We start from the raw sequence: 24,317 nt of genomic DNA on the forward strand, positions 1-24,317 counted from the left end.
AAAAAGTGCCAACGGGATTTCATATCTGCATATATGCACCAGGACTAACACTTTTATCCTGATTAGTTTTTTTTTTTTTTTTTTTTTCCCCCCCCGAGCTGAAAGGGCTAGAAATAGCCTCCCTTAACCCTTCCACTTCTACGGAGCTCTCTGAAACTAAATAAAATCGTTCGAGGGCAGAAAGAATTAAAAGAAAATCCATCGCAACAATAGGGGCACATTGGAACATATCTGAGCATTGTAGGGGAAACTGAGTGTAACCTTTGATATCATTCAACACCTTAAAATACTAAAGAGACCAACAAACTTAGCCTACATATCAAAGTGTTCAGTGCACATTCTAAACTACTTAGCTCTTATCTCAAAATATAAAGTTCAGATCCCAACGAACTTAGACTACATTCAACAATATGTATCTAGGTTAAATTCAGATCTCAAAACACACACTTCACACCCTTCTGTATTTACTTCACATCTCAGATCACTCACGTCTGTATGCCTGGAACTTTAGCTGCGCAGAGGAAATAAATCCCACTGAGTCTGCCTTTGCTTATTACAGTGGAGACAGCAGCACTTTTGGAGCCGTATTTCGGGTGGCACGGCAGGCTTCCTTGCATGCCATCCTCAGCGATTTATTTTGCATGTTACGCGTAAGAATTCGCGTATGAGCTATTTTTATATCCGTACCTGAAGAGCGAGAGTGGGTGTTATGTTTTGAGCGGTGTGTGTGTGTGTGTGTGTGTGTGTGTGTGTGTGTGTGTGTGTGTGTGTGTGTGTGTGTGTGTGTGTGTGTGTGTGTGTGTGGTGTTTGAACAAAATAATTTGATCAGTCTTTATCCAACTTTAATCAAACTTGGTGGAAGAGTGGAGGGACCGATCTTGAGGAAGCCAGTTATTTTTTAAAACGAAACATCATAGGTCAAATAACTGGGGAAGATCAAATGCTGACCTTGCATAATCAAATTAGTTTCTAATTAGTTTAGACCAAACTTAGTGGGGTGAAGTTGAAAGAAATGCAAGAATGAAATGATTAAATTTTGAAAATAAGCAGCCAAAGGTAAAGGTCGTATGGAAAGATCAAATTTCGACCAGCCTGCGCGTCTTTGTTAACAAAATAACTCATCCAACCTTGATCCGATTTTAACCGAACTCGGTGTAAAGGCTGAGGGTCAACCGAAGAGTAAATGAGACCAATAAAAACCACCATGGTCACAGGCCATGGTTAACTGCTAGAGTTTTTATCCGATTTACACCAAACTTTTTGAAAGGGCTGAGGATAAAGCGAAAAGTCTGAGAACAATCAGTTAATGGTAAGTGTCATAAGGAAAGGTCAAGGAACAAAGTCATAGAGTAATGCCAACCCAAACAGTACTGATCCGATTTGAACCAAACTTGGTAGAATGGATAATTTTCAGGCAAAAACAAAGTTAGAAAGGTTGTCAAATTTTGGAACGATCAGTCAAAGGTCAAGGTCACAGGGTGACGTCAAAGTCCAACCCGTGTGTCTGTGTGAACAATATAATTAAATCAGTTTTGATCTGATTTGGATCAAACTTGGTGGATGAGTTGATGGTCACCTGTGAGGCTGGCCTTTTTTTTTTTTTTTTTTTTTTTTAAATAGAAAAACAGGTCAAAGGTCATAGCCACATGGCAAGGTTAACCTATACAGGTATTATCCGATGTAGACTAAGTTTTGTGGAGGAGTTCAGGTTAATACCGGGTATAAAGATTAAATTACGAGAACAATCAGTCAGGGTTAAGGTCAGGGAAAAGGTCAAACATCAAGGACACTGGGAAAAGTCAACGCAGACAGCTTTGGTCTAGCTTGAACTAAAGTTGGTGGATGGATTAAAGGTTTGACAAGAATGAAATACCGGGTGATCGATTTTGAGAGTAATCTGATGAATATCAAGGTCACAGCCAAATATTCAACCTTTGGACAAGTTGGTGTGCGCCGGTGTTGCATTCTCTGATTGCTCTTCCTCGTGTTCTAGTGTTACTATCGACGTAGTTTGCTTCACTAACATTAATGAGGATATTGAGGTGTAATGTGCAGAATAAATCACTAAGGCAGAGGCATTACGAAATATCCAGTGACACATAAAATACGACCTTCGCAGCGACCTGACACGTAGAATCTGTCACATGCGTTATATATTATGGCTACAAACTGGGACTGGGAGCTGGTCTTCTCTTTCGCAGCTAAAGATATAACTGCACGACCATTTGTTCACATTCGATAATATTTTTTTATTCTCCTTACATACACAGCTCCCTCTTCAGAATGATCTCCACCCCATATTACGCAAGTTACATTCCAGTATACCCTTCTCACAACCGACAGTATTTAGTTGACATCCAAAAATGCTTTATATTCCATAATGCTTAAGTCACATCTAAAATATTTAGCTTACATCTCAACATATTTAGTCCATAGCTTATAGTGCTTAGCTTAAATTTCAAGAATAATTCGAACTTATTTTACATCTCAAAATACATGACACACATGGTAAATTATTTAGTTCAAATATCATAATTCATACTTAACAATCCCAAGGACTTAGCATTCCAAAATTCTTAAATTAGATCCCAAAATATTTCGCTAACAACCCAACATGCATCATTCACACCCAAAATAAGGCAACTTCACAAGGTACTTAGCTTACATTCCTAAATACTTAGTCCACACCACAAAATAATTACTTTACTAACTATATTCCACCTTTACCGTGCCGGGAGGTGCTGGAGAAGGATTTCCCGAAAGGAGAATGGTGAGCTACAGAAGGAAAGCAACACACTCTACGGAGTTTATGTTCAGATGAGACTTAGTTTGCTCTACTACTACTACTACTACTACTACTGCTGCTGCTGCTGCTACTACTACTACTGTGCTGGTAATCGAACCCGGGCTTATCGGATGAAAGTCCGGCAATTTACCACTGTATCAGGATCAGGCAGAAGTAATCGTACCTGGGTACAATGCTAAGCGGCCTGGCTAACATGCAACACTCTCAGGCCCGATCCCCAGTACAGTAAAGGTGGATTATACTTAGTTGATTTGTCCTGTGTCATTACATGTTTCCTCCATCATACATAGTTTACAGCCCAAAAATACTCATACTATATAAAAATACTTTACTTCTCTAAATATTTCAACTCATCCTAAGATACTAAGTTACCATCCCAAAATGCTTAGTTTACACTTCAAAATGCTCAGTTCACATCATATAATATTTCTCCATATTGTAAACGACTTGGATAAAAAAATATTTTACACCAAGGTATTCCACCACATTCCAAGAAACTCCATGCACATCCCGCGATACTTAGCCCACATCTCAAAATATTTAGAGCACATCCCAAAATAGATATTAAAAAATACTCAGCTTACATTCCCAGGGGCTTTGCTCACAATATCTTACATCTCATACTTTAAATAACAACTCAAGAGATTCTCACTTCGCTCCTCAAAATACTTAGTTCACATCCCTTAATGCTTAAATAATACCCCACGTAACATCGCTTACAGGCTATGCTATTTCCAGTATACCTGTATTAACATAATGACTCGTTTTGCTGGAGGCAAAAAGAATCAGAAACAAGAAAAGAAGGAAGGTTTTACCACTACATTCGTCTTGCGATGCATTTGAAACATCAGCTGTATTCTGCTGTATTTGGCTAAAGTTAACCCCCTGCTTACGATGACGCCTTTATGTTATTCTTGCTGCTACCAAATGTTTTTCACTACAAGAGAAAACGTTCACAATCAACTTCCTCAGTATGAGTGGCCTTGTTCTGAACCATGTGAAATCGCTTGGTGGTAGCAAGAATCATATGACCTCATTGTATTGACGGCTAAGGATGTAATCTACTGTAATCTATTGTATTTCTGCTGCTAATGAGGTTAAAGGCATGTGTTGTAGACCTTAACAGCTGCAGTGACGACATACGCAAGGAGAGAAAGGTAATATGAACTAAAGAAAAAAAATGTACTGCAATATGAAGAAAAAAAGAAAACTGTGAAGATTTTTTAAATAAAAGAAATCCTAGGACAAAGAAGCATATATACTGCAGAAGGAAAAAGGCTGAAAAATTATGAATGACAATTGAAACACGACGTAAAACTCTAGGGCAGGGAAGCATATATACTGCTGAAGGAAAAAGCATGAAAAGATATGAATGATAATAGGAACCGGACGTAAGAAATGTAGAGGTATGAAAATAGTTGATCTTGCAAGGCACTGTACGAAGAAAATTAATATCAGGCTATAATAATAGTATTCTTTTTTCCCTGTAAGACCATATAAATTATTGTGCTTAACTGACGGTAATTAATCGTGACTTTGAAAAAGTACTTGCATGTCAGTCATTCACAGAATGTTGCTAGGTGAATGAAAGTCAGTGCATATTATTAGGTTACCTCGCCAGGATAGAGTACTGTGTGTAAGATGAGGCCGTATACACTTCTGTTTTGCTGTTTGCCTAAGACTGACTCGTAGTTCAAATTTTTTGGACCTACACTTGTCATTTACTTATTAATGCCACAAAATTCAGTCACAAGCATACAGTGAGATCTAACAGTCTTCTGGTGCAATATTTTGCCTTACAAAATATAACTCTGGCATTTTATTCCACAAACACTCATCTCTTCAACAATAATAATTCCTTAATAAGTTAGTTCTTAATACTTTTACCCTTTTCTACCAATTAGAAGCATGACACTACTATAGTTTGATGTTAATTTTTATATATATTGGGAGTTCAACTTGTGACAAAGAGATAGCATAAAAAATACAAAAAACTACAATATAAATGAATAGAGAATGGGAAAAACACCTAGCTGCCTTACTCACTGAGGAACACAGTCATTCGTAAATGCACCTCTTAATTCCCTACATTAGGCTGTCGTGTTTATCAGGTCTTGAAACGATGTGCTATGTTTAGCCTATGACTGCTTGGATTTTTCTTGGCTGAGCACAATCGTATGGCTTTAGTCTGAGTAGAACATCTAAGTGTGAATACAGTAGCCAAAGGCTTAACTATTCTGTGCTTCCTTCACGCATGACAATATTGGACCTTTTCGAAAGTTAATCAATGAGAAAATCCTATAGTTTGGATCAATGAGTTTCTTGATTATGAACCGGTAGGCAAAGGGTCGTATGCTAATGATTTTTCAGAAACATCCCATGTACAGCAACCTTAGGCGCTAACAGGTTAACGGAGACAGTGCACAGTTTTTAGCTCCCTGACAATACTGTCTTGTGTTAGACTGAATATAATACTGAAGCACAATCCCAGAAATCAGAAGGTACCGACTGTCGACAGTCTGGTCATTCATAAGGTTCACCAGACACAACTCATCTGTGCATTCAGTCAAATATTTCAGTTTTATTAAATTTGTATTTTTTTCTAGTATGCACATCCTCAACTTTAGTACACTTTTTTGAAGTTTTATTTACTAGTAATTATTAGACCAGAATACACTACAACAACCTCTTTCCATAATGCCCTCCCATGTCAATTACTTGAACAGAGCTATAGAACATATTTTCAGTAATTCTCTGTTAACAGTTAATGGAACAAAACATTAGAATAAAACAGTGTAACACTCTATTTAATGCCCTCTGCTAACCATATACAGCACTTGTTAAAATTATGTGCTAGAAATAAACACCCTCTGAATACAGTAATAAACTCCACGTTTGAATGTGTTAACCACATTAACCTGTCAGGCTGCAAGAACTGGGCAGATGTTATTCTTGAACAAACTTTCGATAATTTCCGTGCCGTAACTGTGATTTTGATTTTTCTTTGCAGGAAGAACAAGGAGAAGAATTAGTAGACTCTCCCATGGTTCGTGTTCTGTTTATAAATGCCAATCGAAGCTACAACAGGGATCTGACTGTAAGTTTGAATCTCTAAACGTAGAATGGACAACTTCCGCCAGTGTTTTGCTTCTATCACCCGTCAAATTACTGCAAGTACTCAGCTCATGTGGTTTTCACGACTGAATATCCCAATAATCCCTGGGCCCAACCAGCCACAAAATCACAGGTTACCGGTGCATACAATGGCCGGGCGGGTGACAAACAGCATAATGGTAAAGGGGGTCCCACTGACATTCATAATACAGTAGTACCTTTGACATGATTAAATGAGCCTAACAAAACTGCTTTTGGGGGAGACACGGAAATTTACCACTGTATTAAATTTCTGATAGACAGAATTTTCAGAGGCTCCCAACATCCATTCCCTTGATGTTGTTCTACTTCCAGGTGTTTATAATGAGTGACTAATCAAATGGTTTTCAGTACGCCAGGAAACCATTTACTTCGTTGGGTGGAAATCCAAGTCACTAAAACCAAATGCAATCCATAAAAGGATGTAAAGATTGTTGGAGCTTATTCCTCACATACCTCTCAGAGCGTGTTACTGGTCCCCCATGCCGTAAAGGCCTGGGCTAAGTTACCCAGCCCCGGGCCCCTAAGCTCTTCATGGACAGTGCAGGATTGGACGATAGATGGATGGAACATTTACTGAAACATACATCCCCTATTTCAAGTAACGATATAATACAAGTATAATTTTCCTAAATTGGACAGGGAAGTTATGACTCTAATTCCCTTACTTTGTACAGTTAATATTTCCAGGTGGTACGAACAACTTTTATATGTGCATGCTTGCAATGGGAAATAATCATACACGCGAACAAACAGCTATTAACGACAGCGTATACGTATACACAGGCAGACATATGTATAACAATACTGAGAGCTACATTCTCTCTGTCTCTGTCTCTAAAACCTTTTCTCAAGCATTCAGAAACTTTATTCTTAATTTACGCACTATGCAGGTCTTTCACTCTCCGTCTCCCGCTGTCCCCTCTCCCCACATACATATCCCTGTCCTTCCCTTGGGCCAAACTTCTGCTACCCTCTTGCTCCCTCCAGCTACTACCCCTACTCTCACTATTTCCCCATTGCCTCCGCACTCCCGTTACTTCCACAAGGGCTCCCTACTCCTGTTACTTCCTATGGCTTCTCTACTCCCGCTATTTCCCCATGGCCTCAACCTCCTGAGTGGTCTCCGGCAGCAAGGCTTTGTTGGTCTCCGGCAGCAGCAGTGTGAGCAGCCCCGCCGCCATGGACAGCACGCCGAACAGGGTTGACGGCAGGGCGTAGTGCACGTCGCCCTGGGGTGGTGCACGGATTAACAAAGGTGTACGAAAACTTAAGAGAGCTAGAGCAGAGGTAATGAGAGAGGTAGATGGAGAGAAACTGGGTGGAGAGAGTGTAGTGTGGAGAGGGGAGAGAGAGAGGAACCTGGTGGAAACAGTGTGGAGAATGCAGTGGGACACGAAGGTGGAGATGTGGTGTACCTCGGTTTGGGACAGTGCAGGTGGCTTAAGAGGGAATGCAGAGACCTAAGGAAAGGCAAAGTGGAAATACGGATGGAGATAAAGGATGGAGGAGGATTGGTAGTGTGGAGGATGAGGAAAAACACGCCGAATGAAAAAGAGTGGAGGTTGAGGAAAACTTTGGAGAGGGAAGAGGAGGTGTGGGAGAGGAAAACTGAGAGGAAAAGTGTGGAAGGTATGGAGCTGTGCACATTACTCTGGCGGTAGTGCAGCCGGTTACGAGGGGATGTAGGTGAAGGGACAACTGACAAGAGGTGAGGTGAGGTGAGGTGAGGTGAGATGAGAGAGAGAGAGAGAGAGAGAGAGAGAGAGAGAGAGAGAGAATTTACAAATTTTTTAGTATAAAGGATTTAAGTTCGTGTTTCCTCTCTCCATGCCTCTTTTGGTCAGACTATTATATACTAGTGTGTGTGTGTGTGTGTGTGTGTGTGTGTGTGTGTGTGTGTGTGTGTGTGTGTGTGTGTGTGTGTGTGTGTGTGTGTGTGTGTGTGTGTGTGTGTGTGTGTGTGTGTGTGTGTGTGTGTGTGTGTGTGTGTGTGTGTGTGTGTGTGTGTGTGTGTGTGTGTGTGTGTGTGTGTGTGTGTGTGTGTGTGTGTGTGTGTGTGTGTGTGTGTGTGTGTGTGTGTGTGTGTGTGTGTGTGTGTGTGTGTGTGTGTGTGTGTGTGTGTGTGTGTGTGTGTGTGTGTGTGTGTGTGTGTGTGTGTGTGTGTGTGTGTGTGTGTGTGTGTGTGTGTGTGTGTGTGTGTGTGTGTGTGTGTGTGTGTGTGTGTGTGTGTGTGTGTGTGTGTGTGTGTGTGTGTGTGTGCTGTGCCAAGAGGTATAGCAAAGGTTTGAATAGAGATGGACACTGAGGGAAACTTGGGAGTGAGTTAGTGAGGGATGGAGGAGAGGAAGAAGGACGGCAGGCGTGGTGCATTTCACCTTAAGGCAGAGGGGTTTTGGCAGGAGATGCAGATGGAGATTCCGCTGACTGCTTGCTGAGGGATTGATGACAGAAGAGCGACAGGTTGCTGACTTAAGGTGAAGTACGACATAGTTAAGTTTAGCGCCATGACGCCACCTCTATCTTATGGTTTGTCCCAAGCCGAGCCTCGCAATGACGGCTTCAAAACCTCTCCTTTCCAACCTCCAGTTAATAAAGGACGGAAACTCAGGACAGCTGGACCTTTAAGTAACAGCAAGACCCCAAGACCAGTAACAGAGGAGGTTGATAGAGGTGGGGTGCGGGTGGGTGTTGGGGTGGAGGGTGAGCGAAAGAGGGGGTTAGCAGTAGGAGTTGGGGCAGGGGAAGAAGGAGCAGGGTGGAGTTTGAGAAGGCAGAGTCAGATGTAGAGATGGATGTAGAAGTAAATGAGACCTAAGGGACTTGAAGCGTGGGTGGAAGGAAGCCTTGGGGAGACAGAGTGGAGGTAAGAGGAGAGGGTAGCTTGGCAAAAGTGGAAGTGTGTGTGTGTGTGTGTGTGTGTGTGTGTGTGTGTGTGTGTGTGTGTGTGTGTGTGAGAGAGAGAGAGAGAGAGAGAGAGAGAGAGAGAGAGAGAGAGAGAGAGAGGGGGGAGGGAGGTAAAATTGGAAGAGTAATCAAAAGAGGAAAGTTTGGGGGAGGCTGAGGCAGAGGAAAGATTAGGAAAGGTAGAGGGACACTCAAGATGAGGAAAAATAATATGGCTGGAAGTTAATGGACAGAAGAATAATACAGTGCGAAAAAACGTGGAGCACCATCGGAGAAAATTATGGCGATGAAGGTAAGAAGACCGAGAGAATGTAGCTGGGGAGAGGTAGCAGAAAAGGCAAATGTGGGAAAATAAACAACAAAGGTAAAAGATGCGTTGAAGATGGTGGTAATTCTGCAAACCAGCTGAATCACCGTGACGCAAAGGAAACAGAAAATGGATGAGGTGAGGAGGAAAGCAATTATGAGAAAATAGCTGCTAAAAGAGAAATAACTGGAAATTCTAAACTCTACTTCCAAGTATGGAGTAAATAAGTATCCAAAACACTAAAATGAATAAATCTATATTGATAAAAATTACACCATTCTCTTTTAAGAGGGATGACTATTACTACTGCTGCTACTTCTACTTCTACTACTACTACTACTACTACTGCCACCATGACCACTTTTACTTTGTTACTTCTATGGCATATTAAGTAAGACATTTATAATGGGAAAAGTATTAGGAATGAAACTAGAAAGGGTACTAGACGTAAACCACAGAGCTTCCTTAACGTACGATAATACGACCCGTAGACTGACCAGGAGGGCGACGATGCAAGGGATAACGACGAATCCTATAGGGCGTTTTCATAACCTACGATAATACTGTAGTCGTTTAACTTAACTTGGCTCAGATTTTTGTCCTTTTGCATCTTACGTCACGTACCCCAGTGGCAGAATAAGACAATACTGTGTCTCTACATCCTTCCTACAGCACTTCTTCATGACCTGCATGTTATTGCAGCGCTGATCTCTTGTTACAACTCGGTATTCAAAGATGGAGAGATGGCAAATTTTAGACCAAGTTGGAATAAAACAGGTGTCGTGGACTGACCAGAAGTGTGACGATGTAGGGCGTAATGACACATCCTATTCTGGCGATCATGGAGCAGGTACCGACGGCCATGTTCCTGACGGAGGTGGGGAAGAGCTCAACTGCGTACACCCACTGCAGCTGGAACACGGCAGTGGTGAAGAACTTGCCCAGGTTCACCAAGAAGAAGTTTACGTAGATTTGGTCTGTGGAGGTTAAGACGGGGGTTTAGACTGACTGACACTGACTGATTAATTGATTGACTGATAGACGGATGGATTGCAGTGATGGACTGACTATTGGCAATGGGAATAGGTTCACGTAGATTTGGTCTGCGGAGGCAAAGACCTGACTAAGTGACTGATGGGTGAATGAGGGATTAGATTGTTGGACTGACCGACTGTCTGGCTAAATGGATCAAGGATTAGCGCTAGGAAGACTTTCTGCGGAGGTGAAGAGTGAGTTTAGAGAGAGTGACTTACTGACTGGCTGATGATCTAATAATTTTATGTACTGAGTGACTGTGGATCAATGACTGATTGACTGAATGCTTGAATGAATAAATAAAAATGAAAGAAAGATTGATTTATTGACTGGAAAAAAAAATGAGAATGAATGAACGAATAAACGAATGAACGAGAATGAATGACCAGATGATAATAAGTAACATGAATGAACAGATGGATGAATTGATGGATAGATGGATGAGAATGAATGGATAGATGGTAATGAATGAATGAATGAAAGTGAATGAATGAATGATTATCAACGAATGAATGAAAAAAGATGAATGAATGAATACGTAAATGAATGAATGCGTAAACAGGTTGATGCATAAACTAATGGATGAGTGAATCAAATGAATGGGTAGGTGAAACAGTGAATGATAAAGAATTAAGGAATAATGAAATTAGTTATATGAGCGAAGGGTGTGGAGTTACATGGAGAGACAGACTGACAAATCAGGAAGCGATGGAGCATTTTTGTGTGGATGTGGATGCGTTTGAATGCGCTAGTAGAAAAATCGGAACCCTGAGGTGGTTTGGCCATGTTAGGAGAGTGAGAAACTAAATAGGGGTGTATGTGAGGTGGAAGGGGGAAGAGGGAGGCGCAGACCGAGGATGAGATGAAGGGGTGGATGGAGTAGACTGGTATATAAGAGAGTGAGGTCGACATGGAGGAGATTTCATTGTGGCCACCCCTTAAGGCATTAAGGCGTCTGGCTATAGAGACAAACAGACAGAATGAATGAATACATACTGATGAATGAATGGATGAATGATGGTGAATAATGATGACTGCTGATGGCGGTGACTGGTAGTGGAGGTTGGTAATGGTGATAGCAATTGGTACTGGCAACATATAATTGACTGGTAATGGTGACCGTAACTGGTGATGGTCGCTGATAATGACTGGTGATGGTGACTGGTGACTGTGAGTGGTAACGGTAAGAGTGAATGGTAATGGTATATGATAACCATAGGTGGTAATAATAATTGGTAACTGAAACTAATAACTGGCTGATGATGGTGAAGGGTAATGGTAACGGTAACTGATACTGGTAACAGCGACTGATTATGGTAATGATGGAGATGGTGATGAAAATAACTGACTGCTGATAAAACTAAGGATTACAGTAATTATATTTTTTTAAATATTTAAGCTATATGATGAATGTTATATAAAAATAATCACCATTCTGCCATTTAGTATGCTTTCTTAATTCTTGCCCTCTGACTTAAAATTTGACTGTCCTCTCTGTCTGTCTCTCTGTCTGTCCCGATTTTCAACTTACAGAATTAGATATCAGTCATGGTCTTCTCTGTAATAAGTATCCTCGAAAGGATCACTTGGACTGCTTCTTTGCTCTCCTTTGTACCCCTTTGTACACCTACCCTCAGGCACAGCAAGGATGGCCAGCAGACACGCAGCACAGGCACTGAAGAGCCCGCTCACAGTAGGTCGCCGTCCCAGCCTGCGGGGACACAGAGTTAGGATGCACTTATGCAGAAAAATGAATAAATATATATATATATATATATATATATATATATATATATATATATATATATATATATATATATATATATATATATATATATATATATATATATATATATATATATATATAGGCAGCAAGAGGCAGACAAGAGAAGGTAGGGAGAAGTGCAGTCAGTAATGTAGGAGTGTTGAGGGAAGAAGTGTGGAAGGCAGGAGTGTAGAGGGCAGGAAGGTAGATGGCAGGAGTGTTGAAGGCAGGAGTGCAGAAGGAAGGAGAGAAGGCAAGAGAGAAGAGAACAGGAATGCTGAAGGCAGGAGAGAAGAAGGCAGGAGTGCAGATGGCAGGAGTGTTGGCTGGAGAGTAGGTTGGTAGGAAGTAGATAGGAAGTAGCCAACAAAAATGTAATACAACGAATTGCAGGCAGAAACATGAGCAAGAAAAGGGCATGTAGAAGTGCTTGTAAAGAGGCGGCAGGCAGAAATGTAGGTAGGAAGAGTGGAAGTAGATAAGAAACAATGAGTGAAGGCAGGAGGGAAGTAGTAGGTGGGCGGAAATATAGGAAAATGAAGTGAATGTGGGGCGAAATGTAGGGAGGTCGGAGCAAGGCAAGGGAAGTGGAGAGGAAATGAAGAGGCAAGAAAAGAGGAAGTAGAATGCAAGCAGGACAGTAGGCAGGAGTGTGTGTGTGTGTAGGAGGAGGCAGAAAGGCAGGCAAAACAGGAGGAAGGCAAGCAGAAATTTGGGCAAGTGGGGTGTAGGCAAGAGAAAAGGAAGCAGAAATGTAGGCAGAAGAGCAGACAGGAGGAAAAGAAAATGAAATGTAGGTAGCAGGAGGGCCGGTAAAAACCACCCTATCAGCCCACCAAAGATCAGCAAGAAGATGAAGACAGCCAGTGAATGAATACGTAATGCGAGGCTTCCCATCATCATGCAGGAGGTACAAAGGCGGGATCATGTAAATACCTCTCAATATTCCAAGATCTGCTATTTTCTGACCGACTCCATGTTTGACTGGCAAAATACAGTAGTATACAGGTTTTGAGAGGCCTGGAAATCTCTGTATGGGAAAATATTAGAGTACGGAACACTGATGCGTTTTCCTTTAAAAGCTATGGCCTTCCCAAGGTGTGTTAGTCCAATTACCACCATATTTGACTGAGGGGAAACCCCCAGCCATAGATGTCATGGCCATACCCAAGTATTTTATTCTGGCTGATGCCAAACGATTTTCTTCAGCTGAGAGAAGTTACTGCCACCGAAAGGACTGTTCCTTATTTAAAAGTGAGTGCTACACTACAATAAAAAAAAATAAGGTAGAGAAACGTACTACCGCAAGACAGTATCTTTTATACTATGAACAAAAGAAAGTTATGTAAGGTATACCATCCCACATTGCCTTATCACATCTCAAAATCAGTATGAAAACAATGTTTTGTAAAAATTTTAAGCAAAATGAAGGGTCTGTGAAGACACGTACTTGTTCATTTGTATACATGAGTTGACATGGAGACTATCAAGTGGGTGTTGTAAAGTCCATCCAAAGTTAATAACTGCAAGGAGATAATTTAAGTTACAAAGAATATAAGGGAAGTCTTCGAGTGTGTGTGTGTGTGTGTGTGTGTGTGTGTGTGTGTGTGTGTGTGTGTGTGTGTGTGTGTGTGTCTGTGTGTGTGTGTGTGCGCGCGAGGAGAGATGGTGGTGTATGTGAATATGTGTGTGCTATGTATGCTGTGACGTGCTTTCATGTGTGCGTGAAATACTGCGCGTTTGGTTGAGTAGTGTGCTTTTGTGTGTGTGGTGTGTGAGTGGTGTGCTTTTGCGTGTAATTCACCGGGTCGGTCAGGATCACTTGATGGTCGTGATCGTCAGCTTTTACCCACCCGGAAGGGAGCTGAGAGCTCATATAGTCCGATCTAAGGGCAAGGCTGTGACCTTCACACACGCACACACCCGTCCCCTTGCTCAAGGGGGACAGTAACCACCCACTTCGTCAGTGAAACTTTTCGCAACCTGAGCGAGGCGCGAACTCCCGTCCACCAGTTGGCAAGCGAGAGCGTTACCACTGCACCAGCGAGCGGTGTGTGTGGTGTGACTGGTGTGACTGGTGTGACTGGTGTTCTTTTACCAGTGCTGTGTGTGAATGGCGTGCTTTTGCGTGTGTGGTGTGTGAATAGTGTGATTTTACGTGTGATGTGTGAGTGGTGTTTTATTGAGTGTGTGGTGTGTGAGTGGTGTTTTATTGAGTGTGTGGTGTGTGAATTGTGTGCTTTTGCGTGTGTGGTGTGTGTATGGTGAGCTTTTGTGTGTGTGGTGTGTGAGTGATGTGCTTTTGCGTGTGTGGTGTGAATGGTGTGTTTTTGCGTGTGTGGGGCGCAAGCGATCGATGTGTTTTTGCGTGTGTGGCGTGTGCGTGGTGTGCTTTTGCGTGTGTGGTGTGTGCGTGGTGTGCTTTTGCGTTTGTGGTGTGTGAGTGGTGTGCTATTGCGTGTGCGGTGTGTGAGTGGTGTGCTATTGCGTGTGCGGTGTGTGAATGGTATGCTTTTGCGTGTGTGGTGTGAGAGTGGTGTACTTTTTCGTGTGCGGTGTGTGAGTGTTGTGTTTTTGCGTGTGCTGTGTGAGAGTGGTGTGCTTTTGCGTGTGTGATGTGTGCTTTGAATGGTGTGTTTTTGCATGTGTGGTGTGTATCTAATGGTGTGTGGTGTGTATCTAATGGTGTGTGGTCAAGAGTCTTTTACTGCTGCTTATCAGAGCTGAATGAAATAAAGAACATTTATTTGTTTGTAAACGCATACACCTGTGTTGGTCTGTGTATATCCACACATAGATAAGTATGCACGCACGCATGCATATGTGTCTGTATGTCTGCATGTATGGATGCCTTTGATATGAATGTATTTCTATGATTATGGATGCATGCATGTATGGATGTAGTTCATACTAAGTACGTATGTATGTATGCATGTATGTTGTATGTATGTATTGTATGTATGTATGTACTATGATCCATGAGTGCTAACTTGTTCAACACTTGTACGAAGACGCAGGATGATGGCAGCTCCACCAGGCCGGAGATGAAGATCATAAGGAAGGGGTCTGCCTTGATGTTGGCGCCTGAGAAGATAAGGCCGTAGTACACGCTGGCCGCCGCGAACCACAGGAAGAACGAGATGAGGGTGCGACGCCGCATCACCTGGACAGGGACCGTACTCAGAATGGCATGGCAAGCTTCGTAACAATGGCATGGCAGGCTTCGTAATACCTTTTCCTAAGCGAATTACTTTTGCACACTAAACCATAATTAATACATGCATTTTATTTATATCGACATAGTTTGCTTCAGTGATGCAAAAGACCATAAAAAATGTCGCAGGAAAAGTAAATCGAATAGAAGGAGGTGCTACGAAATATAAAAAAATAATTATGAACATGCTCCCGAGTATTCAGAAATGATATTTACACCTTCATTATGAATTCGCTTTAAATTTGTCCCTTACAAACTCCAAACGATATTTTGTTAAATGCTTGAAGGGATACGCATAACAAAACCAATTCTATGGACACTTTAACCAATAATTCCGATAAATGTATGAGCATTTTTCAATTCAAACACTGATTCTAGTTAAGCTGTAAAGTGATGATGAAAGTACTAACATGAAAGCTAACGCAGACGTTAAGCTTAAAATGGTTTGTGAATATAGTACCCGGGTTCGAAGCAGGGTCAGCTGGCCGTGAAGACACCCCGCAACAGCAGAATACCAGCGCTTTTTGGAGTCACCAGCTTCCTCACTACAAATGGGTTTCTGAAAAAAAAGTTATTGAGTTATTTTCTTACTGTTGATCTACCATGGTCATCTATAAACAAATCTACCTGGCTTTGCTGTTCTACTGTATTACGCTGCTACAGTCCACTTACTTTTACATGACATAACTGCATAATTTTCACAACCTGAAAATAACTTGTGATTGCATGAAATTCGCTCGGCCTTAGTTATGAGACAGGAATGAGTTTGCTTGGTTACTAAGTTCAGTCAACCCTCCAATCTGACACCACCTGGCTGTCAACTGAGCTAATAGGGGTTACGGATCTTTGACAGGTGAGCACAAACGTGCTGTACTGAGTAAATGGCTATGCTAATGTACTATACGGAGTTACTGCTGCATTCCTGATAACCTACCATACTGCGACATGACCACCACCTCCTTAAATCACTGATACCGATACAAAGTATAACCCATACGTAACCCATTCTGCCATCAATGTAATCCCGTCTCTCTTACCAGCAACCAGGCAAAATAAATATAACTCACATACATCCCACTTTTCCCTCAGTGCTATGCCGCTTCCCACACCATAATTCATATACTCGCTAAATATACCTCTCTCATAAATGACATTTCAACTTAACTACCAAAAAAGATATCTAGGAACGCTCGGAGCAATGGCCAGATTTCTTCAGTCCACTGGGTTTAAGTTTGTGCGATCCTGGGAAAAAAAATTACTGTAATAACTAACTAATATAAGAATGATTCACACAACTACTAAAACAAACTCGAAAACATTAGGTAAAGCACCTGAATTAGTTACTGGTACAAGAAAGAGGCTTCATTTGTTCTTCATGTTTAACTGATTTGTAGGTTTTATTCTAGGAAAAAAATTGCAACAAGCACTTATTTCCATTTTTCTTTTTTTCGAACCAGGTTAGATAAAGTATCGATAATGTGCACTTGCAAGAGTATATGCATTTTTTCGGTGACATATACACGGTGTGATCAACTAGTTCTCATCATGGTCTCGCCAAACTGTAATGAGTGGAGAGTGATTTGTGCTGCTGCTCTAGTTGTCAGCGGTGGCCATAATCTCTGCGCTCTTCATAACAGCAGACTAAGCCGTCCCCGCAACACTCAGAATGCTTCCAGGTGAGGCAAAGGGACGAAAATATACCGATCACCATAATTATATAACTCTGCAGTATGAATAACAATATATATTTCCTTATGAACTCATGCTCTTTTAGTGACAGTAATATCTTGGAAAATGTTTAGGATTTTCCCCCCTTCTCAGCGGGACTCACAGGAAACAGCCCTTTAATCTCCAGGCAGCATATGTACCCTTATTAGAGCTCCTTCCTAACAAGGTGTAGTTGTCGGAAGGGTGAGGCAAAGCTTCTTATTTCTCTCTCTCTCTCTCTCTCTCTCTCTCCTTAAGGATTCAGTCTATCTCGAAACTGGTATATCTTTCCACCAATCAAAATTAAGTTACGTGGGACTATTTCTTCTTGTCAAAAAATACTGACTGCTATCTTTCATAACGAATCCATGCCGATAATTGTCATATACTTCTTACCTTCAGGAGATTTACTCAGCAGAGAGAGAAAGAGAGAAAGAGAGAGAGAGAGAGAGAGAGAGAGAGAGAGAGAGAGAGAGAGAGAGAGAGAGTTATTAACACGTTCATGTAGACTGTTTTTAACCTCATCACTTTATAGGGTTCTCGCATAATTAGCAAAATCGTCTGGAGGTAGCAAGAATAAACAAAAAACAAACCCAACCTTCCTCCAAAAAAAAAAAAAAAAAGTGTGGAAAGTTGTTAATATATGAAAATCTACGAATACTGATAATTAAATTTTTCTTTACTCTTCTACCTGAGGATTTCTTATTTTGTTCAAAGTAACGTACGGTAATACTTTTCTTTAACTTAAGAGAACCTCTCGTGGTGCAGGTATCAGTACAGGCCATTACACCTACGCTAACCTCTCTACTTCGTAAGTCTCTCCAAAACTGTGTAGACTGTTCTGGAGACAAGTAGGGGAAGGGGATACAGTGTAGTGGAAGGCTGTCTTAGGTTCCTTTGACTCGCTGAGATAAATAACATCGTCTGTCATTTGCTGGAATATAATGCTAAGTTAAGGGTTCTTCCGACCACGAAAGTTTAGCAGTGACTGTATTTGTTCTCCCAGACCTCTGTGATTTACGCTCAGATGACTAAAATCGTCTTCGTTAGTTGGAAATTCTGACACTGAAAGGGTTAACACGTATATAATCGTATATAACAACTGGAAAGGAATATATAGTTATTTTTCGCACTTGCAATATCGGGGGTGTAGCTCAGTGGTAGAGCGTTCGCTTTGCATGTGAAAGGCCCCGGGTTCGATCCCCGGCACCTCCAGATCTTCTAAGAAGAGGTTGACAGTGTGGAGAGGCCCAGTTGGTCTACTTCTGTCTCCCCCTCTCAGACTAACTTTAGTTAGAATTGGCAATAAAATGAGAAGATTGACACCCAGAAACACTTCTGTCTCCGCCTCAGACTGACTTTAGTAAGACTTGTCAGTAAAATGAAAAGACTCACATCCATAAACTTCATAACGGATGTCTTTACATCCATAAACTTCATAACGGATGTCTTTACATCCATAAACTTCATAACGGATGTCTTTACATCCATAAACTTCATAACGGATGTCTTTACATCCATAAACTTCATAACGGATGTCTTTCTCATTTTAACTATCATCAGATGATTTCAATCGACCTGAAGCTGAAGCCTGACGAAGCGGAGAGGCTCATTCGATCCGTTGCTCTTTCTACCTTCTAAAGAAATTTAGAAAAAGCAATAAGTAAAAAAAAAATAATAAAAAAATAAATAAATAAAAAATAAAAACTTCACTAGCATGGAGTATTTTCACTACATCCTTGTCACCTTTAGGCGATGTTATTCAAATTCATCCCCTTCAGCTTAGTGACACTGTTTTATTCCTGCTATCTTCAGACAATGTTATCCACCGCAGCATGGATATAGGCCTAACAGGCGCTGGTTTCAGTAACCTCTTTACCGCTGGATGTCCTCATGTTGTATAAAATCGTCCTGCAGATGCAAAATAGAAAAATACGTCATCGGAGTGAAAGGCCGAGAAACTTTTGGAACTGGAGACGTTACGTACAGTCCTAATTAACTCATTCGCTTCGACAGGCTCCCGTGCTGGAGAGAGACGCCTTCCCGTAGTGGTAGCAATAGAATGGTGGCGCACCTGCTTCCAACTCACTCTCTATCCCCCCAAAAGTTGGAAGGTGGACTGCAAGAGAAGGATAACTGCAGCCTGCAGTCCACTGGGTTCACACCGAGATAAGCCTGGGGTAAAGCAATAGCGATAGGTCTACCCGACGGTCAGTCAGTTTAGCGACAGCGAGAATGAAATGCTAAGCATCATCCTAGATAAGGCTTTGAGTGGAGAGGAAAAATATGATACATTTATAAAACGGAAGAAAATCAAAGAAAAAATGTATAAAGAGGAAGAATCTATCTATCTATCTATCTATAGCCTGACGCCCTAATCCCGCAAAGGGTGGCCACAGACAAAACGCCTCCAAGTCACTCTGTCACCCACCATTTGACTACCCTCCCCCCAACTCACCCCCCCCTCCCTCATATACCTCTCAACTCCATCCCTCCACCTCATCCTCGGTCTACCCCTCCCTCTCCCTCCCTCCACCTCACTTACATACACCCTCTTAGTCAGTCTTTCATTCTCCATTCTCTCCACATGTCCAAACCACCTCAGTGTATTTCTCCTAATCTTCTCAACCACATCCACATCTACCCCACAACGTTCCTTCACTTCTTCATTCGTCAACCTGTCCCTCCACGTCACTCCACATGCTCCTCTCAAGTAACTCATTTCCACTGCTCTCACTCTTGACTTGTTCCCCTCTTGCAAGGTCCACGCCTCGCTACCATACGTCAGGGTAGGGATCACAATACCATCATGCAGTGACTTCTTAACTTCCATACTCACCTCCCTATTTCTCATCACTGCTTTCAGTGTACCAACAACCTTCCTTCCCTGCTGTACCCTTTCACGTACTTCATCCCCCAAAGTTCCATCCTTACTCATCACACTACCCAAGTACTTGAATGCACTCACATTCTCCATATCCTCACCATCCAACCTCAATGCACACTCTGTGATTTCATTCCTCTCAAACACCATAACTTTACTTTTGTTTACATTAACTTTCAGCTTCCTCCTCCTACACACTGTCCCAAATTCATTCACCAAACCTTGCAACTCCCATTCATCTTCACTCAACAATACTGTATCATCGGCTAACAGCAACACAGGAAGCTTCCAAATCTCACCCTCATTCATTAGGGCCAGCCCCACATCCAACAGCGATAAAATTAGGGAGCAAACGCGTTCGTCGACCACGTTCTTGTGTAACAGTGTGCATAATTTTATCAGTATTAACAGAAGAGTCTCAGTCTAACCCTATACTGAAGATTCTTAACCTTTTCAAGCATGTGACTTTCTTTGTGTGTGTGTATCTGTGTGTCCACCAGATGATTTTATTCGGCATAGAAGAAACTTTTAGAATTATACTGTACAGTAGGTGTGTTAGATGCAGCATTCATTCCTCCATTAACAATTGATCAATTCCAGGTTGAACATGATTGCCTGGAAGTAATAATGATAGGTTTTAAATTACGCCAAAATAATATAAGGCCTGGTAATCATAACACAGTGGCTTAAATGGATATGTGGCTGACGACAACATGGGCCGGTTTTTCGTGGTGCGGCCATCAGGTTCCATAACACCTCCTCCCAAGCCATATCATACGTCAGTTATGTTCTCTCTCTCTATCTCTCTCTCTCTCTCTCTCGTTACTTAAGCTCTGTTTCCCTTTCGCTGATATTTTCTTATTCAGGTTAAATCAGAATATTTGATAAAGTAAGGAAAATACGGGAGTGTCTTGCACAAGCTGACCACTAGGTATTCTCTTAGATAAGCGATATCGTCTTGTGGCAGCCTGAGTAATATAATGCCTTCACAGATGGTAATACGGTTAACATGGACACTGTTTACACACACAGCGTACGAGAGGATATCAACTTGCCATTATGCGAAAAATGTACTGGTGAAGAAGACTGCTATGAGAGCTTCATCATCCCCACGATGCCCTGTGATTTTTCTTTATTCTTTTTACCTTCCGATGAATTTGCTGAACTTGGAATGAAGACCCAGAAGAGGAGAAATAATGAGGGCTATGTCTACTAACTTCTCCAATTAAAAAGTCTCTCCAGAGTTGAATAATATTGTCTGGTGGAACGAAGGTTAAAATACATAAAAAAGTGTGTCACGCAGCAGGGGCGTGTCGGTTATGATAATACGGCCGTCATAAAGTTTCGCTGCCCTGCTGCTAAGGGCGAGCTCACCATTTCTGTCCCCCTGCTAACGAGTTCTCCGTGGCTTCTCGAGGGGCGGGGGGTCAGGTGATGGGAGGGACAGCAGTCATTGTGTGGTGGGTGAGTCGGGTGGTGGCAGGAGTCAGGTAATGGAAGAGGCAGTCGGGTGGCAGTGGGGAAGTCGGGTGGCAGTGGGGGAGTCGGGTGGCGGTGGGGGAGTCGGGAGGTGATAGGTGAGACAGGTCATGGGAGGGGCAGTCTGGTGGCACGGGAGTCGGGTGGTAATAGGGGTGCATAGGAAGTAAAGATAACAGGAGGCCTGTTGGCCCATGACCACGTTATTTGCTGGGAAAAAAAAGAGTAATTCAACTAAGATTTAACCAACGAGTAAGACGATGGGAGAGAAAAGATGAAGGCTCTCCTAAATCCACACACCATCCGGTTAAACTGGCAAGAATATAAGAAACACACCATGCTTGTTAGAAAGAACAAACATGGAAATATTTATAGGAGAGACACTAAGAAACAACTATGCACTATGAAATCTCCATTTAAGAGATCTGCAAAAGAAAGAATACGGTACCAGACTTTTCCCCTCAAAGAACCAAACATAGCAGAAAACGCCAAAATAATTTCCGCTATGCAAGAATACAACAACAAAACATTATTTTTTTTTTCTCATCTGTTAGGTCAATCATGGCATATCATGTTTTCTAAAACTGTCGTGATAATTGCCTTCCAGTGGTATCAGTCATTACCTAAAAAAGGAAATAGGCTGTAGTTCCACCCGATCAAGGCGGTGCTCCCGAGGGGGATGGGAAAGTGGTGTTACGGAGGGCCGAAGCTTCTGTTTTACTGGTTGTCAGGACCAACTCCTGACTATCCCCCTTTGCCGACATTTTTCAGTGTCGGTAAGGCCAGCATATTCTCCCAAACACATTCTATAACTTTCAACTGTACACTATACTACACGCACTTTACATAGCAAACATTGTACAGTACCTAACTTCAATACAAAGGTTGACACCAACATGGGCATGCGGCCGGGAAACTTCGCCCCTGCTGCGTAGTGACGTACATGAGGGGAGGCGTGGGGAGGCATCCGTCAGCACAGCTTTCGGCCGGGATTGAGATCGGGTTGTCTCCGTTCCCTTCATCTCGGCGTGGGCTGTGCGGGCGGGACCTATGGTCTGTTTCCACCTTTAATTCATTCCAACTATGGATGAGAGAGGCTGCTAGAGATCGAGCAGTGTGAAGGGCCGCCATTAGGTGACCGAAGCAGAAGCATGCAAGCACGTTGAAGCCTTTATAAACGAAATGACCGAAGACAACGAGCCAAACGTTGGAGTGAGAAAATACAGAATAAACCTCTTGGCCACGTCCCACTTGTGGCGAGACGCCTATTTCTTTATAATGGGATCACCGGTCGAAGACGGACTGTGCTCAATGAGGGCCATCAAAAGTCAAGGGCACAGGGCAAAGTCAAGTCCTCGGTCTTTGGATCATTGTACCAACTGTAGGGGTCGATAATGCTTTCTCTGACTGCTCCTTCTTGTTTCTATTATTTTATGGACACTTCTCATGACGCGGTTAATCTCTCTTTTGATTAATTTCCGACAATGTTCTTTAGCTTAACTTTTCGTCATTAACTTTATGGCAGCATCTGCTGATGCTTTCTCTCCAAACTTATTCCAACGAGGCTACACTCTTACCTGTTTTTTTCTTCTTTTCTTTCTGTGGCTTTTTTCTCTATCAATTTCCGGTAAGCCTCGTTCTCTCATATCTAGGTCCTAATTTTTCATAATTTGTTTTATGGTCGTTTCTGTTGACCTTTCATCTTCTCATCTTTGGATCCTAATCTTCTCTTAATTTATTTTATTTTCTGTTTCTTCTCTTTTGATATCCCACTAGGCTCCTTTTTTCCCCCTTGGGATTCTTATTTTTTCCTTTCATCGTGCCATTACCTGCCATGTAACTCTTTTTCGATTAAAGGACTTCAAACCGCTCGTTCCATTACCTATGAATCCATCTTTATTCCTCATTTATTTCATGATCATTTCTGTTAACGTTCTCCCTCTCTCTCTCTCTCTACGAATTTCCGATGGGGCTTCTCTTATTTCTGAATCTCACTTTTTTATTTGCCTCATATCGCATTTCACCTGTCAAACAAAAGGACTTCATAATCTTGCAAAGCCTCGTTCATAAAGCATTTATTTATAATTCATCATAGTCATAAGCAAAATAAATATCATCTGCTTCATTTAACGTACCGTAAAATCTGCATAATAATAACTTCACGCGTTCTTTATGCCACAACGAGTCTTGTGTCTAAATATATATCTGATTTTAGCTGGATATTACTGGATTCAATCGTTTCTGTCCATTTAGCTTTCAAAATGTGCTTATCAGTGAGCGTATACTGTTGTCTGTCTGTCTGTCTGTGAATTAGTCTCCCTCAAAAAAAAAAAAAAAAAAAAAAAAAAATCTGTCTGTCGCATTACAACACAACACGGAAATAATTTTGTCTTTGCACACCAGTGAAAAATTGCACCAAAAACAGGGAATGAAAAGTGATGAGCGAGAAACACTTACTATGATGACGTCTGTAGCTGAATTAGGATTTTTAAGAGACGTTTAGATTTTGGGGGATTAGATACGACCTTCTTTATCCCCTTCTCTTTGTGGGCGTCTGCTTAGTTGATTAAAACAGTCTGACGTTGGCTAAAACAAGAGGAAAATGACGTTCTCGGGCTGAACCTGTTCTTGCCCTTGCTGTTATTTTGTTCACTAAGGAAAAGAAGAACAAAGAGGAAGTGAGAGGTGACTCCAACGATTGTTCCTTATGCTCAACTTGTTAATGAAAAACTGTGAGGAATAATTTAGTGATACCCTGGCTTTTAACTATAGTTAAAAACGGAGAGAGAGAGAGAGAGAGAGAGAGAGCAATTCGTATTTCTGCCTTTGATCACATTCACTGTCAGATCCTTCTGCGTGTCACAGGAAATGGAATGGAATCATTGTCAAAATCCGCTTTTCTTTATCCTTCTCTCCAGGATAAGTAAGCCATCATCAAAGGTATATATATATATATATATATATATATATATGTCCGGGTTTGGTATACCAGGGAGCAGATCCGGATGCGACTCATTTATAAAAGTAATTGTTAACTTCATAAAACAAAGCCATGATTT

General features: G+C 41.7%; 1 non-coding gene across 1 annotated transcript; it reads left to right on the top strand.

Annotated features, from left to right (window-relative positions):
* The first annotated feature begins 18,038 nt into the window (after positions 1-18,038).
* On the top strand, positions 18,039-18,110 carry TRNAA-UGC (transfer RNA alanine (anticodon UGC)). The gene has a single exon. It is a non-coding gene; the product is annotated as a tRNA-Ala (tRNA).
* The last annotated feature ends 6,207 nt before the right edge of the window (positions 18,111-24,317 follow it).

This window comes from Coenobita brevimanus, chromosome 51 (assembly GCF_032717465.1).
Source record: "Coenobita brevimanus isolate Jiangsu-jjx chromosome 51, ASM3271746v2, whole genome shotgun sequence".
Lineage (NCBI taxonomy): Eukaryota > Metazoa > Arthropoda > Malacostraca > Decapoda > Coenobitidae > Coenobita > Coenobita brevimanus.